The sequence below is a fragment of the Castor canadensis genome, chromosome 4 (genome assembly GCF_047511655.1).
Source record: "Castor canadensis chromosome 4, mCasCan1.hap1v2, whole genome shotgun sequence".
NCBI lineage: Eukaryota > Metazoa > Chordata > Mammalia > Rodentia > Castoridae > Castor > Castor canadensis.
The window spans coordinates 182,102,579-182,118,574 of record NC_133389.1 but is presented as its reverse complement, the minus strand read 5'-3'; the positions used below and the strand labels follow the sequence as shown (position 1 = coordinate 182,118,574).

Sequence of the window (15,996 nt, the reverse complement as noted above, 5' to 3'; positions counted from 1 at the left end):
CACTCCTATCTCCTATAGCTTCAAGGTTGAGATTGCTGAAAAGCAAACCCAGAATCTCATCAATGATGAGCTGAACTACAATGAAAGTTGAATTCCCAGACTCATATAATAGGTGTCTAAGGTTAAACTGAGGGCATCATTTGGGAAGAAATAGGAAACTGAAAGTTGCAATGTGAAAATTTAGACATTTGTCTAAATCTGATGAATTCTCTTTGCCAGTGGAAGAGATGTCTTTCCTCCTCTGGTGGGAGTGGCTCTCTGCTCCCATCTGAGGCTAGTGACCTCGACATGCCTGAGGAAACTGTAATAACCTCACTGAAATAGAGACTGTCCTGGTATTCCACTCGACATCACTTCAGGTAGTTCAGGGGATTCATTTAACAGAAACTGAAGTGCTACAAGGAGCCCGTGGTCATGGAATTTACTGATCTTCCCTTGTTTCCTACCATGTGAAGAAACTGGCTTGCTGGAATGTTGAAATGGAAGTTTGCAGACCTGATTAGAGTACCAGTGAGGTAGCAGGACCTTGCAGGACAGGAGAAAGGTTCTCCAGAAGGCTCTTTATACTCAGAATTGATGTCCGATATTTAACCATGCTTCTTCCATAGCTAAAATTCATGGGCCCAGAAATCAAGGGGTGGACATGGGCGTGGCATTCACTATTACGCCTAGTGATCCACAGTAAAATATTTGCTTCCTGCTCTCATGTCCAAATTCTTTGCTGGTCTGGAGGTCTTATCTCCAAGGTGAGAGATGCTTTCTCCAGGAGACAATGACAAGTCCACTGACCTGGAAATTCAGCCCAGCCACTTTGGGCTTCTTATGCCTCTGGATTAATAGGTAAAACAGGAGTTACAGTGCTGGTGGAGCTATTGATCCTGAGTACAAGGGGAAATTGGTCAACTGCTCAGTGAAGGTAAGAAACCATATGTCTGGAACCCAGGAGATCTGTACAGCATCTTATGGTATCACTGTGCCCTACAATGAAGTCAATGGAAAACTAAGAAATCAATCCAGGCAGGACTACTAATGGCTCATACTCTTTATAAATGAAGATTTATGTCACTTCATTGGGTAAAATATGACTAGCTGAGGTGCTGTTGGCTGAAGGCAAAAGGAGTATAGACAGGGTAGTGGTAAAAGGTGATTACAAATTCCAGTCTGTCCATGTGACCAATTACAAAAATAAGAACTGTAATTTTCATATACATTTCCTCTTTACTTTAATAAGAATATGTTTGTTTTGTGTTTGGGTGTGTGTACCAAATATCTGGGTCAGTATCTTGGTATTCCTCTCTGTTATTTCCTTATCATGTAATATAAATTATATTGATGTTTTATCATAGCATTTAAGCTTTGTTAATTTTGCAGCATACAGGATATCATGGAGAAGGACTTAACCCCTTCCTTGGAGAAGTACAGCCATTTTCAGTTGTACATGGAATAGTTGCATAATGTTGGGCAGAATTAAGAGCTTGTTAAGTGTCTTTATTTGAAGATTATGGCTCAAGGAGAGGTGTATGAGTAGTACGTTGACAAAGGGCAAACTTAAGGTTACTTTTATATGTCAACTTGACTAGACTAGGGTATGCTCAGCCATTTGTAATGCTGCTGTGTTCATGAGGTGTTTCTGGAGGAGATTAACATTTGACTTGGCAGAGTGAGTAACACAGTCCCTTGCTCATGTACGTGACCCTCATTGTATCAATGGAAGAACTGAATACAACAAAAACATGCAGAATAACATGTATGTATCTGTCTATCTATCATGAGTCAATTCCATGTATAGGAAACAATAAGTCAGCCATTACTATAATTCTCTATAACACAAAATATGTCACCACAATGATCATAGAGCCTATTACAGTAATTGTGCTGCCCTGTTCTTGATGGTCCATGCTGCCATCTTGCCTCAGTCATTCTGGAATTCTTTCATTCCTGTTGAAATAAGACTGGGGATTCTGTCAATGACAGATAGCTGCTTTCATATCTGTGGAGGCTGTGGCCTTCAGTGATACTGAGTCTCAGTTCCTTATTGAGGGCTGTTTTGGTCAGTCCACCTAAGGAAATAGTTAAGATGAAGATAAGTGGATTCCACACAATGAAAGCTACTTCTTTACCACCATCTTCCTAAGCATTTGCATTCTGTTCTCCACACTGGGCTACAGAAGTTCTCACACTCTGATCTCATTGAATGTAGGTCACCATTAAACCCAAGTTTCAGTCAATGAACAAAGCCAACGAGTAAAGCCATCCCAGCTGTGAACGCTAGACCATTAAATTCAGAATCTTGTAAAAGTGTTCTTACTGGCAAGTTCAGCCTGATCCAGTCTTAATTCAGGCTTCTTGGTCTGATACCCTTAAAAGTCACATGTCCTCAGTATCTTGCCAATACAAATGGTTGCCATGATTTGGTGCCTAAGCCATTTCCTTCTATTGAAGATCTTGTGATTGTCCCCTGGGTTATACTGGATCTGAACTGAGCAATGGCAGGTGGTAAAGATGAGTCCTGAGGGGCAGAGGCATTGCACAACTGCCCCAAGGAAGTGATCACAGGCTCTTTAAACAGGGAGGGATAATCCCCTATCCCCTCAGGCATAGGAAAAGCTCCAGCTCTTCTGGTAAGGGGAGCTCAAGGGTATTTTGGGGTTCACAATGTCCAGATGAATGTGGACCTACCAATTAGCCCCTTCCTAAGTCTCAGTGCCCAGCTTCTTCCAAATAACTACCTCTTCCTTAAAAGTCATGACTGAACTACTAACTTGGTTGAAATCCTGTAACTCACATTAATTAGATTTTGCAGCTGAATTTCAGTTGTGTTTGCCACATGGACACTAACAAAGAAGTAATTCTCTTAAGTCTAGCAGGGAATAGTCCTGGCTGTCTGTGTATGCTTGGCTGGGAGTGTAAAGCTCTGTGCACATCATTATCTTTTAGGAAGATCTCTAAAAGGGGGAATCCACCATCCAACCTCATCCCTGAAGGCTGCAAGTACCTGGGGAACCCAGAGGTCTCGCAGAAAGGTAAAGACCACATCCTCTGGCGTCTCGTGGAGCCAGTCCTCCATGGATAATTCCCAATTTCAGTAGGTATCAGTGGAGAAGTAGCTTCATTATTATCTCAACAAATTGTCCATGGGGTGCTGATAGATTCAGCGGGGAACGAAACAGTGAGATCTTGTTAGATTCAGAAAGTTAATTCCTTACACAGACAATGGAGACTTGAGTAGCAAAGAGGCCACCTCTCCTTGCTCTTGTCTCACAGGAGGACATCAAAGCAACACAGAGAGATAACTGCATTGTGAGTCCTTGGCACCCCATCCAGGAGCAGCTTATGTCGTGCTGAGGCTAAGCAGCTTCTTAGGCTGCAGTTGGTTCCCCAGTGGTGGGGGTGGGAATGCAGTAGAGTAAGAGGAGGCAGAGAGCCTCTTACTTCATTAGAACCTGGGAGGTGATGAGAACCCGCTTCCTAAGAGGGGAATGGCCACTTAGCAGCTACTCACCAGCCTCCCACGCTCGTGTTCTGGTAGGATTACAGGGTGTTCTGCCAAGACTCATAGCAAGCTCTGAGTAAGCCTAGCCTTCGCGGCCCGTGTGGAGCGGCACAAGGTCAGCAGGCACCATGCGGAATCCATTGCCCTACACATGCTTGATCCATCCATTTCTGCCGAAAATGGAAAGACTGCTCTCTGCAACCAAATACATCCATTGATGTAATTCTATAATCTTCTGCCTTCCAATCCAGCCACGTGCTCCTGTTTGGACGCATGCCATCCTGGACACCCAAGTACATGGTGGAAGAATCCCTGGGCTCCTTTTGTTACCAAAAAAGCTTGCATGCTCTAACTCTTGCGCTCCTTATATTACAGAGACTCAATTAGTTTTATAGTAGTTATTTTTAGAGCTAAGCTCGTCTGCTATGCAACATGCTTTCTTGCGAAGAATATAAAACAGTAGCCATCTTTGCCTGGTAGAAGCCCAGTTTCAGGAGGACTTTTGCAAATTGTGTCAGAGTTCCCTCTCAGCTCATCCATCCTTTCAGAGGATTAGTGTGTGGTGTGTGTGTGTGTGTGTGTGTGTGTGTGTAGGTATAAACTGACTGCACCACAGTCTGCCCATAGTGCACACTCATTCCAGACCATGAAAGCAAGCAGTGAAGGTGAAAGTTGCTGATGCTATCTCCTTGACTTCTTCCCTGTTACTCTGAGTCATACGGCCTGTGCAGAACTAAGAGTTCTGAGGCTCAATTCTGGCTCCTTGCAGATTCTCTGTGGTTTTCCAGATCACCTATTTATTGATTTGGGGGCCCTTCCTTCCCTTAGGGAGTCAGATCCAATACAGTCCCCAGCTCCTTGGGCTATAACTCCTGTGGGTGTTGGGTTTCCTTCAGATAGGCAAGAGAATCTTATATAAAAAGTGACTGTGATGAGAAGTTGTGGGAAGTAGGTGGAAGGTGAAGCAAAAACCTTATTCCTGGTGTGAACTTTCAGACAGATGAGCCCTTAACTCTAGCTGATGTTGGGATCCTGCAGAACCAGCAGTTAATCAGCACAACTCTTGAGGTGGGGATTGGGGAAGGGGGGTCCTCTTTTACTATCAATTTTATCTTCAGTTATTTGATAGTCACTCTTTGAGACAACAAGCTTGTATCAGATAAACCAAATCAGAGACTAATGTAGCAATCCATTGGATAATGGAGTGGTACATGTGAGTTAGACCTGAGCAACCACGGTGACCCAGATTCTCATGTCACCTACACCTGTCACACTTCACATCACAGGCTCATGGTGAGTGATGGGTTCTTTAATCAGCTGATGATAAAAAAAAACAAAGCCTTGGATCAGTGATGGGTTGACTACAAATGGCAGCTATGCTTTTAAGACAGGCCTAAAGAATAATAGTGAGAGGAATTACCCGAGTGGGTGAGCAGCAGTAGACTTGGTCTTCCCATGGAAGGAGAACTGGCTTGAAGTAAGGAAATGTGGATTCTAGACAGATAGAAAAACTTGGTTAATGACTCAGGGCCTAGAATAAGCAAGACAGGAAGATGCGAAGCCATGAGGGAAAGACGTGCAGATGGACCCATGGGAATGGCCATGAAATGGGCCAATCATTGGACCTATGTCAATACCACCAAAGAGAATCTACTGCAGACGAGGCACTCAACAACCAGAGACTTGGATGACACCTTTCCTTTTTTTTCATTTTATTGTGTGCACATGGGTCCTTGAATGAGTTACCACTCAGAGGCCTTTGCATGGGCCCAGTGTGTAGGTCTACCCTCCCCAGTGCTTATCTACAAAGCCACAGTGGGAAGTCCACACTGTCAGGGTCATGACTCGGTTCTGAGCCCTCAGCATGGCATGCTCCCTTCCCATCAGGTAAGGCAGGTACTCATTCTTACTAAACTGAACGCCTGTTCTAGACACAAGTTTTCTTCCATGAATACAATTCCTTTAACAACTGCCATTCTGGAGGCTACTGGATGACTTTTTGACTGACATATATTTCCACCCAACATTGCTTCAGACCATAAGACATATTTCATGGATCTACTTGGTCTTACCCTACAACACATTTCCGTGAAGCATCTGGCCTAACAGATGATGGAATCACCCACTAAAGGCTCAACTCTTCTGGTTAACCAGGAGTGTCATATCCAGGATGTGACACATGAATTGAGCTCACAGCTGGTGCAGGGAGGCCCACGAGGAAGAATATTCAGACTTGGGCAACACAGGTTTGAAGCGGAGCTGCCTCTCACACTGTCACTTGCAGCAGTCCACCGGTAGAACTTGTGCTTCTCATCCTTGTAAGAGCAAGCTCTGCTGGAGCCCAGGCCCTGACTGCCAGAGGTGAAACACTCCAGGGAACGGAGTTCACTGATTCAGAGGCTCTGAGTACAGCTCGTGTGTTCTGGACTTGTCATGCTGATGGATCAACAGTGCTAGGGAGGGGTAATTGAGTCTTGTCATCAGGATCTCAGCACACTCCCAAGAAGGAGAAAGATCTCTGGAGCCTGCTGGACTCACTTGAACATCTCTTAGTGCTTCTAAGCCAGTGGTATCAGTAATGGACATCTGCAGCAATGATGGCCTCACAAATGTAAGTGCTTAGACCCTTGCAGGTGAAGGTCGAGGTCATCTGACTAGTAAAGCAGTCTAGCCCAGGTGAAAGGTTAGAGGAGGGGATCTGGAAGGGATGGTGAAGGAAGGAGGCGATGAGTAGCAATAAAGCTATGTGGGACCTTTGAAGCAGTAGGGACTGTACCTTCTACCAACCCACATGGTCTTTTGAAGAGTTTAGCTTAGCCTCACCTTGACGAATCTGTTTGGTTGGACTGGAGGAGATAGTTCTGAGGACTGCCGGGGCCATGTGTCAGAAGGCTCTGGGGTCCTTCCTCTTCTTGTTCTCACCTAGAGCAGTTATGACTGTGCTGGGAAGCTGGGGGCAGGGCTGTACTCACATTTTGTTGGCATCTGGGCCTCTTCTCTGCCCTGGAACTGCTACAATGCTGTAGGTAGATCAGGTCCCTATTTGATGAGCACATGGAGGCATGCTGAAAGTAGTAATGCCCCTTGGGGCATCCAATATGGAGTGGAGACTGAAAAATAAGTCCTTTCGTTTTTTGACTCTCGCAAGGCCAATTCTAAAGGATCTGGGTGCTCCCCCTAAGGCCATGGGTAGAGCTGAGCCTCCACTGCCCAGAGCAGTGACCTTTGTGGTAAACTCTACATGGCTCTCCTCCTCCCTTTTCTTTCCCTGGTTTCTCACTTCTATTCTCTGAGATCATGTCTCAAATAAAGTATCTGCACAAAAGTCCTGGGGTCACACTCTCTTCTCATTGCAGTGGGATAGAGAGGAACCCAGGCTCAGACACTCCTTCTCAGAGATGGTTGATAAGCCACTCATGTAACTGGGCAGGTAGAGACAGCAGCAATGTGGCAGCCATGGCTGCAATTAAGACCACACCTTGTGAAAGCTTTCTCTGGAGCACTGTGCTCGCTTTTATCTCACGTGCCTGGGTCAACAGAACTCCCACAAATACCATCAGTAAATGGTCAGCCTGGCTTCCTAGTCCTGATCTCTTTCCTGAGCTCCAGGCATGCACATCCAGCCAACCTGGCACATCCATTCTGGCACACCCTGGGCCACTGTCTCTCCGCATGGGTCTCCTGTGCTGTTGATGCTGTCACACTCAGCCTCATGGCAGTGTGTAGGCCTCCTTGATTATTCTTACTTCCCCACAACCACTGATCAATTCTACCTCTTAAAGTTCCCTGCAACTCATCTCTGTTTAATTTTTCTAACTTAAAAGAATCTGGAGGGGAACCTGAGTGAGCCACCCTGTGCCTCTCTGGACAGTGTCAGGCAAGAAGCCTCTTGGCTGTCAGAAGAGCTCAAGCTCACAGCCCTAGGGTGAGGAAGGAGATCTGGGAAGATTCCCACCTGGTCCCCACTCCATGTGTTCAATTCTTCAGGATGTGAACTCTGGACCACAGTCAGTCCTGCCATCTTTCTCCTGTGTCAAGTTCACTCTTCCAGATTCTGGCTCTGGCCTCAAGTCTCAACTGCACTTGTAACTGGGTTGGGGCTTTGGCCCCGGGTCACTGTTCTTGCTCTCGGTCTTCCCATCTTAGGTGTTGACAGCCCAGAGATATTCACTTTGTAACAAGGCCAAAATGACAGTGTTGGGGTCAAGTAGGGAATGGGTGGTGGCGTAACTGAGGGGAGCAAATCTTTCCTGCTGGGACAGCATGTGCAGAAGAGTGGTGGGGACTCAGGGAACAGGACCCTGGAAGAGAGCAGCAGCCAGGAGAAGACAGCTGCGCAAGCCTGAGTAGAGGACAGAGAGCGGTCAGTACTGGAGAAGACTCAAGAGCAGATCACATGGTCAAGGTCAGGGCTGGAAGCTCACATGGGTCTTGGCCAGGAGAGCAAGCTGCTCTTGAATCCTAAGTGATGTAGGTGTTAGCCATGAGGCTGTGGCATTGTGGGAGCACACAGAGAGCCACAGATAAGAGAGTTTGGTTATGACCTTTTAGTCATAACTTCCCTCCCCCAAATACTAGAAGGTCTTGTAGTGAGCTCTTTCTTTTTGGCAGCACTGGAGTTTGAATTCAGGGCCTCACAATTGCCAGGCAGGTGCACTACCCCTTGAGTTACTCCACCAGCCTGCAGTGGACTCTTGTTGTGTGGCCATCTGAGAATCTTTGGGGTTTCCTTTGAGGGCATCATCTCTTCCATGCAGGACTTGATTCATCCCAGAGAGGATGTCCAGATGGGACTGTTGATTTTCTCCTCCAGCCTAGATCTCTGGGACGTCCTTGATCCCCATCTAAGTCTGATTTTTCAGCTCTCTTCCAAGTCTGTGAGCCACACCCTCTTTGTCCAAGAAATTCCTTTTAAAAATATTTGGTTGAGGTAATTAAAGTCAATTTCTGTTGCTTATAGTGAAATAATCCAAAATGATGTGACCCCTTCTTCTCTGATTCCGGGTATTTTAGGCCCTAGGCTGTCGTGTGTGGACGGGAGACTGGAAGAAAGCTTTGCTCCTAGGGATGGGGTCTGTGTAAGGCTATGTGCCCCATCCACACATGTCCCTTCCCCACACCTTCTATGGACACTGACATGGCCTCCAGGGCAGTGGCTTGAGGTGTTTTGGGGTCCTTTGAGTCATGGTGGTACCTCTTGGTTTATTGGGGACAGGGACTGGAGACTGATAAGATCACATGTCTCTCTGTCACTTGTTAGAATTGCTCCTCCTTTATCTCTTTTATATCTTTTCTTCATAAAATTATATTTGGAAAATGGCATTTCCTTGCTAAAAACAAAATTTAAAAGTCATTGCTTTGAAGGACTCAACTCTTGAAAGTTTGCCCAAATGGAAATTCACAGGAAGTCTGGTTCTACTTTACCCGATCCCTGGCTCTCCAGGGCTGCTGACTTCCCCTTGGAAGTGATTTTCTGACAAATCTGAGTCAAAAGCTCAGTTGCACTGACTGTATGCCACCATGTGTTTAAAGGTGACTCAACTGATGGATGAAGTTAATGGTGTTAATATGCTAACAAAGTGACTGCCAAAGGAGTCAACGACAAGGACTCACTTCCGGAAGGCTGCTCAGCACAAGCTGAGAGAATCTGGGTACATTCAGGCTTCTGAAGGGTGCATGTGACCCAAGGTGACTCAGCTGGGTGAGCTGACCTAGTCACTGGGCTGCAGAGGCACAGGAATGGGCAGTCATTCTGCAGTGGAGGAGATGAGAGGTGAAGAAGACAAGGTGAGCAGGTGTTCCAGGCATGTTGAACCTACAATGTCTGAGCCTGTCAACAAATATTCAGAAGGAAGGAGGAGGTGGAGAACCTGGTTTGTGGATTATCAGTGCAAGCTGAGGGAGAAAATCAGTGTGTGTGTGTGTGTGTTCTTGGGACCTCTGGTTTTCATGACGGTATCTCTGGGTGTATTAGGGCTGGGGACTGATAAGATCATTTCTGTATCTCTCTGTCACTTTTTAGAATTGTTCCTCCTTTGTTTCTTTCATATATTTTATTTATAAAATGGCATTTCCTTGCTAAAAACAAGGTTTAAAAGTTATTGCTTTGAAGGACACAACTCTTGAGAGTTTGCCCAAATGGATATTTGCAAAAATCTATCTATCTATCTATCTATCTATCTATCTATCTATCTATCTATCTATCAATCTATCATCATCTATCATCTATCATCTACCTACCTACAGCCTACCTATCTATCTACCTAACCACAGGGTTCTTTTTTTTGTGGTATTAGGGCTTGAACACAGGACCTTCACCTTGAGCCAGTCTGCTAGCCCTTTTCATGATGTGTTTTTTCAAGATAGGGTCTTACGAACTATGTGCCCAGTCTGGCTTCAAACCGTGATCCTCCTAATCTCTGCCTCTTGAGAAGCTAGGATTATAGGCATGAGCCTGGCTACTAACCACAGTTTTTAAAAGTAGAATATTTGGGGATGGCAATTCAGCAAGTCTCCTGATCAATGATCTGTAACTTCTACAAATAATTGCAACTCTTTTCCAAGTGTCTATTCATGCCAGGCATGGTGTGTTTGTCACTTTATATGACAAATATCAACCATCACATATGCAAGGCAAAGGTGTGGTGACTCCATCTACACCCTAAAACAAAAGAGCCCCGATTCAATGGTTTGCTCAAAGTCACTGTGCTAGGAAGTGACAAATAGAGTTTGAATTCTGAGCTTGCTGATTGTATTACGTAGTTTTTACCTGTATGATGAAGTGAATTTCAATATTAGACCTAAAAGGATTATTTTTAAATGTCCTCAAAATTTGTTGAAACTTTCTTCATTTAAAGAAATTTACAAATAGAAATAAATGCTAGATAAATAAGTGGTGTTTCTGCAAAGTATAGACATGATAGGTAGAAAATTTTGATGAATTTTATTCTTATCAATTACCTTAAATAAAATAATAAATTTATTTATACCTTGGTATATTGACTTAAATTTTGTTCATTAATTGAAGAATTCTCATCTTTGCCCCTCTCAAATCTTTTAGCATTTCTCCATTAACACCTGCCACCAGTATGGTGGCACCATCTTCCTCTGTTGCCAAGACTACTTAAATCACCTCCCAGCCAGCTTTCCTGCATCCACTCTTGACCCTCCAAATAATCTTTTCATCCATGGCCACAGACTTGTTTTTGAAAAGGGATTCACAAATTTGAGGGCAGCCTGGGCTACAAAGTGAGACCCTGCTTCAAAAAACCAAAAACCAAACAAAACAATTGCTGTTTATAAGACATCTGGTCTATGACACTTTTTAATAGCCATCTGAACAGCCTGTGCTGGTCTTGAATTTGCAATCCTCCTGCCTCTGCCCAAGAATGCTGGGATTATAGAGTGGTCACGATGCCTGGCTGCCTCAGAGGTCTTTGAAGCATGCTAACTGCACTCAGAATCCTTCAGAGATTCCCTTGGGTTCTATCTCCAGCACTGAAAAGGAAAATCCATGAAACCTTTTGAGGTCCTGGCAGCACTTGAAGGGTGAACTGGATCTTGGAGCTTTGTCATGGATAGGAAAGGAGTTCCTTTGGACCCTTGACACTTCAAAGGTATCCTGGAAAAGTGTGTGTGTGTTCACATGTGTGTATGAGTGTGTTTGCTCAATGTGCACACACATGTGTGAACATTTGTTGATCATACAGATAGATAGCTTATGGTTAATTCAAATCCACCCAACCTCTGGAGCTCTTCTGCTTCATTCTGGCTGCTACACATGGTGGATGGTGGATGTGACTTTAGGTAGAGCACAATTGAGGGTTATAGATTGTTACATAGTTTGGACCTATTAGAAAAGATCATTATAGCTAACAATAGAACTAAGGGGAAAAGGGGATGATGGTAAACAAATCTAACAGAATTCTCTACATGTAAGGCAGCCCAGGAGGGAAAGTGTGGAAATTTAAGCAAAGCTACTGGAAAGGCAAGGAATGCACCTGCTCGGCCATCTGAGCACAGGAGAGCCTATGGGGAGTGTGCTGGTGTGAACTGCTGGCGTGCACACACACACAGCAGCCCATCCTGACTGGTCTTCTTTCTCACTGATGAGTTGGAAACAGACTCAACACATCGGGATGGTACCCATCCACAAAATTAAGCATGCCTTAACTTCACACTGAGTTCAGATTGTTTCATTGTAGGGAAACTGAGGAAGCAGTAGAAAAGGTAGCTCCAAGAGCTCCCTCTCATCAAAACTCAGGTCCCAAAGGGGTGGCCAGGCACGTCAGCTTTGAGAAACACAATATTTGGATAGGACTGTTGGGGTAAAACAACCTGACCGTAAATGAACTTTGCCTGTGGGGCTGGTTTTGGTAAGATTTTTGTCATCTAGAGAATAACTGCATATAGAATGTTTAATCAGTATTGAGTTTAGCCAACAGGTTTCTCACCAGACAAAAATGCTGTGACAGTAATATTTAGTCTCTATGGTTTATTATTCATTTTTTGCCAAATGAGATAAGAGTTTTTTTGCTCTATGAGCAAAATGACATTTCCTGTTATGAACGGAACAGAAAGGTTCCTCCTTTCCAGGTAGCAGAGCACCTGGACTCCGCACTGGACAAGTGGGGCAGCACTGCCACATGTGCTGGGGACGCTTGGCTTCAGAAGTTTTGATAAGGAATGCTGGTAAGCTCCTCAAGACGCCAATTCCAATGCTACAGAGAGTGAAATGTCTGTCTGTTCAAAGGCTCGACATAAACTTGAGTAGATGCCAGCCCTGCAACAGAATGAGCTTGTAGGAGTAACACTTGTAGTCCCTGTGCCGAACACCTCACATGGGTTACCCCGATCCCAGGGTGAAGCCCTCTTGCTGGTCTCACCTTTGAGGTGAGGACTTGCGGCACAGACGGGCCACCAACTCAGCAGGGGCCCAAGCTGGAATGTGGATCCAGCCAGGCTGAGTCCAGCATCTGTCCAGGTTCCTACTGGGTTTCTAGCCCAGGGTCTGAGCACTGGTTCTAAGTGAGGGGGAGTGGAGCCTGCGTCCTCTGTCCCATGCACGGCCTTGACTTCTGTAGGGCAGCATATTGGGGGCCACACAGAGGACAGCCTGGACAGTAGAACACCCTAGACACAGCCAGAGGGAATGGCAACTGCCTGCAGGATGGGCTCCCGCTTCCCCTTCTGAGCAGAGGTGGGGGTAGTCAGGTGGGAAAAGTGTAGGCATTTCCCAGTTACCAGGAAGCCTGGAGGAGGACAGGATATATAGCTTTGGGGTGGGAATGTTGAGCTGGGGACCCAGGAGATGGATGAAGACCTCTACCTGGACTCCACCCTCTATCAGCTCTGTGACCTGGGGGCAAAGCAATGTACCTTCCCTGGTCTTCATTTCCTTCCTCTGCAGCAAGAGAAGTTTGGGGACAGAATCAGATGTCAGTGCAAGTAGAGGCAAAGACAGGTTGTCACCTGCTGTGATAAATCCAGCTTTGTTGTTGACTTGGGAAGGGTTGCACCTAATGAGCTATTTGGAAGTGTCCAACCCTATGGTCAGCTCTCAAGGAACTGAAGAGCGACATGTAAAAGACAAATCCTTAAGCAACAGGAATTATAAGTAAACGTTAATTTCAGAATGGGAAAGGAGTTTATTCATTAAAGCAAAAGAAAAATGCCACAAAAGGTTGATAGTAATACCTAACTGAAAACTTTAGAGATTAGGGAATTTTTAAGCAAAGGTTGGTGTCCCTTGCCTTTTCACCTTGCTAGACTCTAGCAGTCTTCACCTCTTACCGTGATTTTTCTTGTAGCTCTTTGATAAGGTGTGAGGTTAGAACTCTGCAAGTGTTGACTCTTCTTTTAAATGCTTGCTCTTCCCTTGACCTATTTTTTTATTGGTGTAATCATATTTTTAATGCTTGAAAAACTCCCCATAAATTAAGGAAGCTAACCATTTGTCTATTATGTGTCATGAAGATTTTTTTCTTTAGCACATTGTTGGTGATTTAAAGTGTGAAAGAAGGGTTTCCTTTTAGCTGTCCTTTTCTGCTAAATATATTTTATATATTTGGATCCATTTGTTTTCCTTTGTACTTTTTGGCTTTAAAATCCCTCTACTTCAGTATTATTAAAGTTTCACTCAAAGTTATTCCTTATAATTTTGTGATTTTAAATTTTGTTATTAAATATTTTATCCATCTGGAAGTAATTTTGATATTGAGAGTGAGCCAAAAATCCAGTTTTATTTTTTAAATAAATGTCTCAAAAATGTATTTTGGATAATCCTTTTTTTCTATTTATTTTTTAAAATCAGAAATGATATCCTTATACACTTGTTTCTATTTCTTGCCTCTCATTCTATTCTATGACCTGCCTGTCTTCTCCAACAGGTCATCCTGGATAAGGCACTTGAGGATCTGACAGCAAATCTGACTTCATGCAGTCTCCTCTCCCAGAGCGCATCTATACCAATTCTCTATCACTCCTCCTCATCTGACCACAGCTCAGTGCCTTCTGACTTGTATTGCTCATTAATATTCATGAGACTTCCCTGACCAAACAAGGCATACATCTTATTTGCACTTTACATTTTATTGTTTTCTTACAACAGGATCGTGCTATATAGCTTAGGCTGGCCTTGAGCTCATCGTCCTTCTGACACAGCCTCCCAAGTGCTGGGATTCGAAACATGTGCTTTCACACGCAGCTTAAAAACATTTTGAGATTGAAACAGTACGCGCATGGGAGTTAAAAAGTTAAATACCATGAGATATTTTGTAACAGAAATTATAGTTCCTTAAAGAATTTGCATGGATATTCTTCAATAGTATTCACCAAACCGATTGTTTTTTACTGTGGTGAGTGAGTAAAGAATGAATGATTTCAAATGATTTAGAAAAAACTTTTTTTTTTTGGTGCAACTGGAGTTTGAACTCAGGGGTTCATGCTTGTAAACCAGGCACTGTACTTTGAGCCACACCTCCAGCCCCCTAGAAAAACTTTTATCAAAATTCACCCATCTGTGATTAAAAACTCAGCAAATTAGGAACAGAAGGGGACTTTTTCCATCTCATAAAAGGCAAAAATCTTGTTTAACTAGATTGATGATGAGAGAGAGAGGGAGGGAGAGAGAGGGAGGGAGAGAGAGAGAGAGAGAGAGAGAGAGAGAGAGGGAGCATCAAATCATTAAAATGAACACTGAAATGGGGAACATTACTGCTGACCTCACAGAAATTTAACAAGTACATTAAGGGAATCCTATGAAAAACAGCGCATGCCAATAAAGTCTATGAACAAGGCAAGTTCCTAGAAAGACACAAACTGCCAAAACTGAATAAAGAAGAGATGGAAAGTCTGAATGGACCCATCACCAGTAAAGAGATTGAATTAGCTATCTAGAATCTTCCCACAAAGAAAATCCCAGGCCTAGGTGGCTTCATTGGGGAACCATTTCAACAGTTTAAAGAATTAACACCAATCCTTCACAAACTCTTCCAAAAAGTAGAGTATGAGTCATTACCCAGCTCATTTTCAAAAGCCTGCATTACTCTGAGACCAAAACCAGGCACAGACATAAGAAGAAACGACAGGCCTTATGAATACCGATATGAAAAGCCTCAACAAAATGCCTGCAACCCAAATCCAGCAACGCACAAGGATGACACACCATGACCAAGTGGGATTTACTCCAGAAGCTGAAAGCTCATTTCATATTGAACATCCCCATTGGGTCATTTTATAATCTTCTGTTCCTTTGTTGAAAACTCGAGGTTTGCATGGTTCACATGTGTTTGTAATTGCTCCTTGAAACATTGCACTGATGGCTGCTTTAAAATCTTTGTCAGATTTATTTCTAATCTGCTCTCTGTCTTTTCCATTCAGTTTGATCTCAAACTGGTTCTCTAGGTGATGAGCATTTTAATCATTTGAGCATTATTTTATTTGGAGACTGTAGATATTATTTAAACTTCCTGTTGACAGTGGGTAGTTTCCCCCTCACAGCAACACAGGTCCCCCACCCAGCCTCCTTGGCTTCCAGGGGTGGGCCTCCTCTTTACCGATGGTGGAGATGGAGGCCAGCTTCCTATTCTCCTTCTCTGACTGGGAGAAGGAAGAGCTGAGCCACTGTTGTCCATGTGGCCTCTCCTGACAAACTGAGACTTGTTGCCTCTGAGTGAGTCCAGTAGGCCTCCTCTGATACAATTCCAGAAGGGAAGTAAGGGCACCATGCTATTGATATGGAGGTAAAAAAAAAAAAACCCAGTTACCTATTTGCCCTTTGCTGACTCCATCCAGTGGGTGTGTCATAGGGTTGGTGGGGTCTGAGAAGCCCACCCCCTAAAAAAATTGAGCCCCACATATTCTTGTCTCCTACTACAAAAAAGAATTTTAGGCAGAGACACAATGACAAAGGAAGGAACGGGCAGAGGTTTATTTAGTAAGCAAAGCAATGTAAGGACAGTACACACCCAAACATGGATGTGAGCACACCTGCAAAGAGGCAC

At 44.1% G+C, this 15,996-nt stretch overlaps 1 long non-coding RNA gene across 1 annotated transcript; it reads left to right on the top strand.

The window, feature by feature from the left end:
* Positions 1-8,938: 8,938 nt before the first annotated feature.
* Positions 8,939-15,341, top strand: LOC141422411 (uncharacterized). The gene is made up of 3 exons (XR_012446954.1): positions 8,939-9,280; positions 12,089-12,184; positions 13,882-15,341. It is a non-coding gene; the product is annotated as an uncharacterized lncRNA (long non-coding RNA).
* The last annotated feature ends 655 nt before the right edge of the window (positions 15,342-15,996 follow it).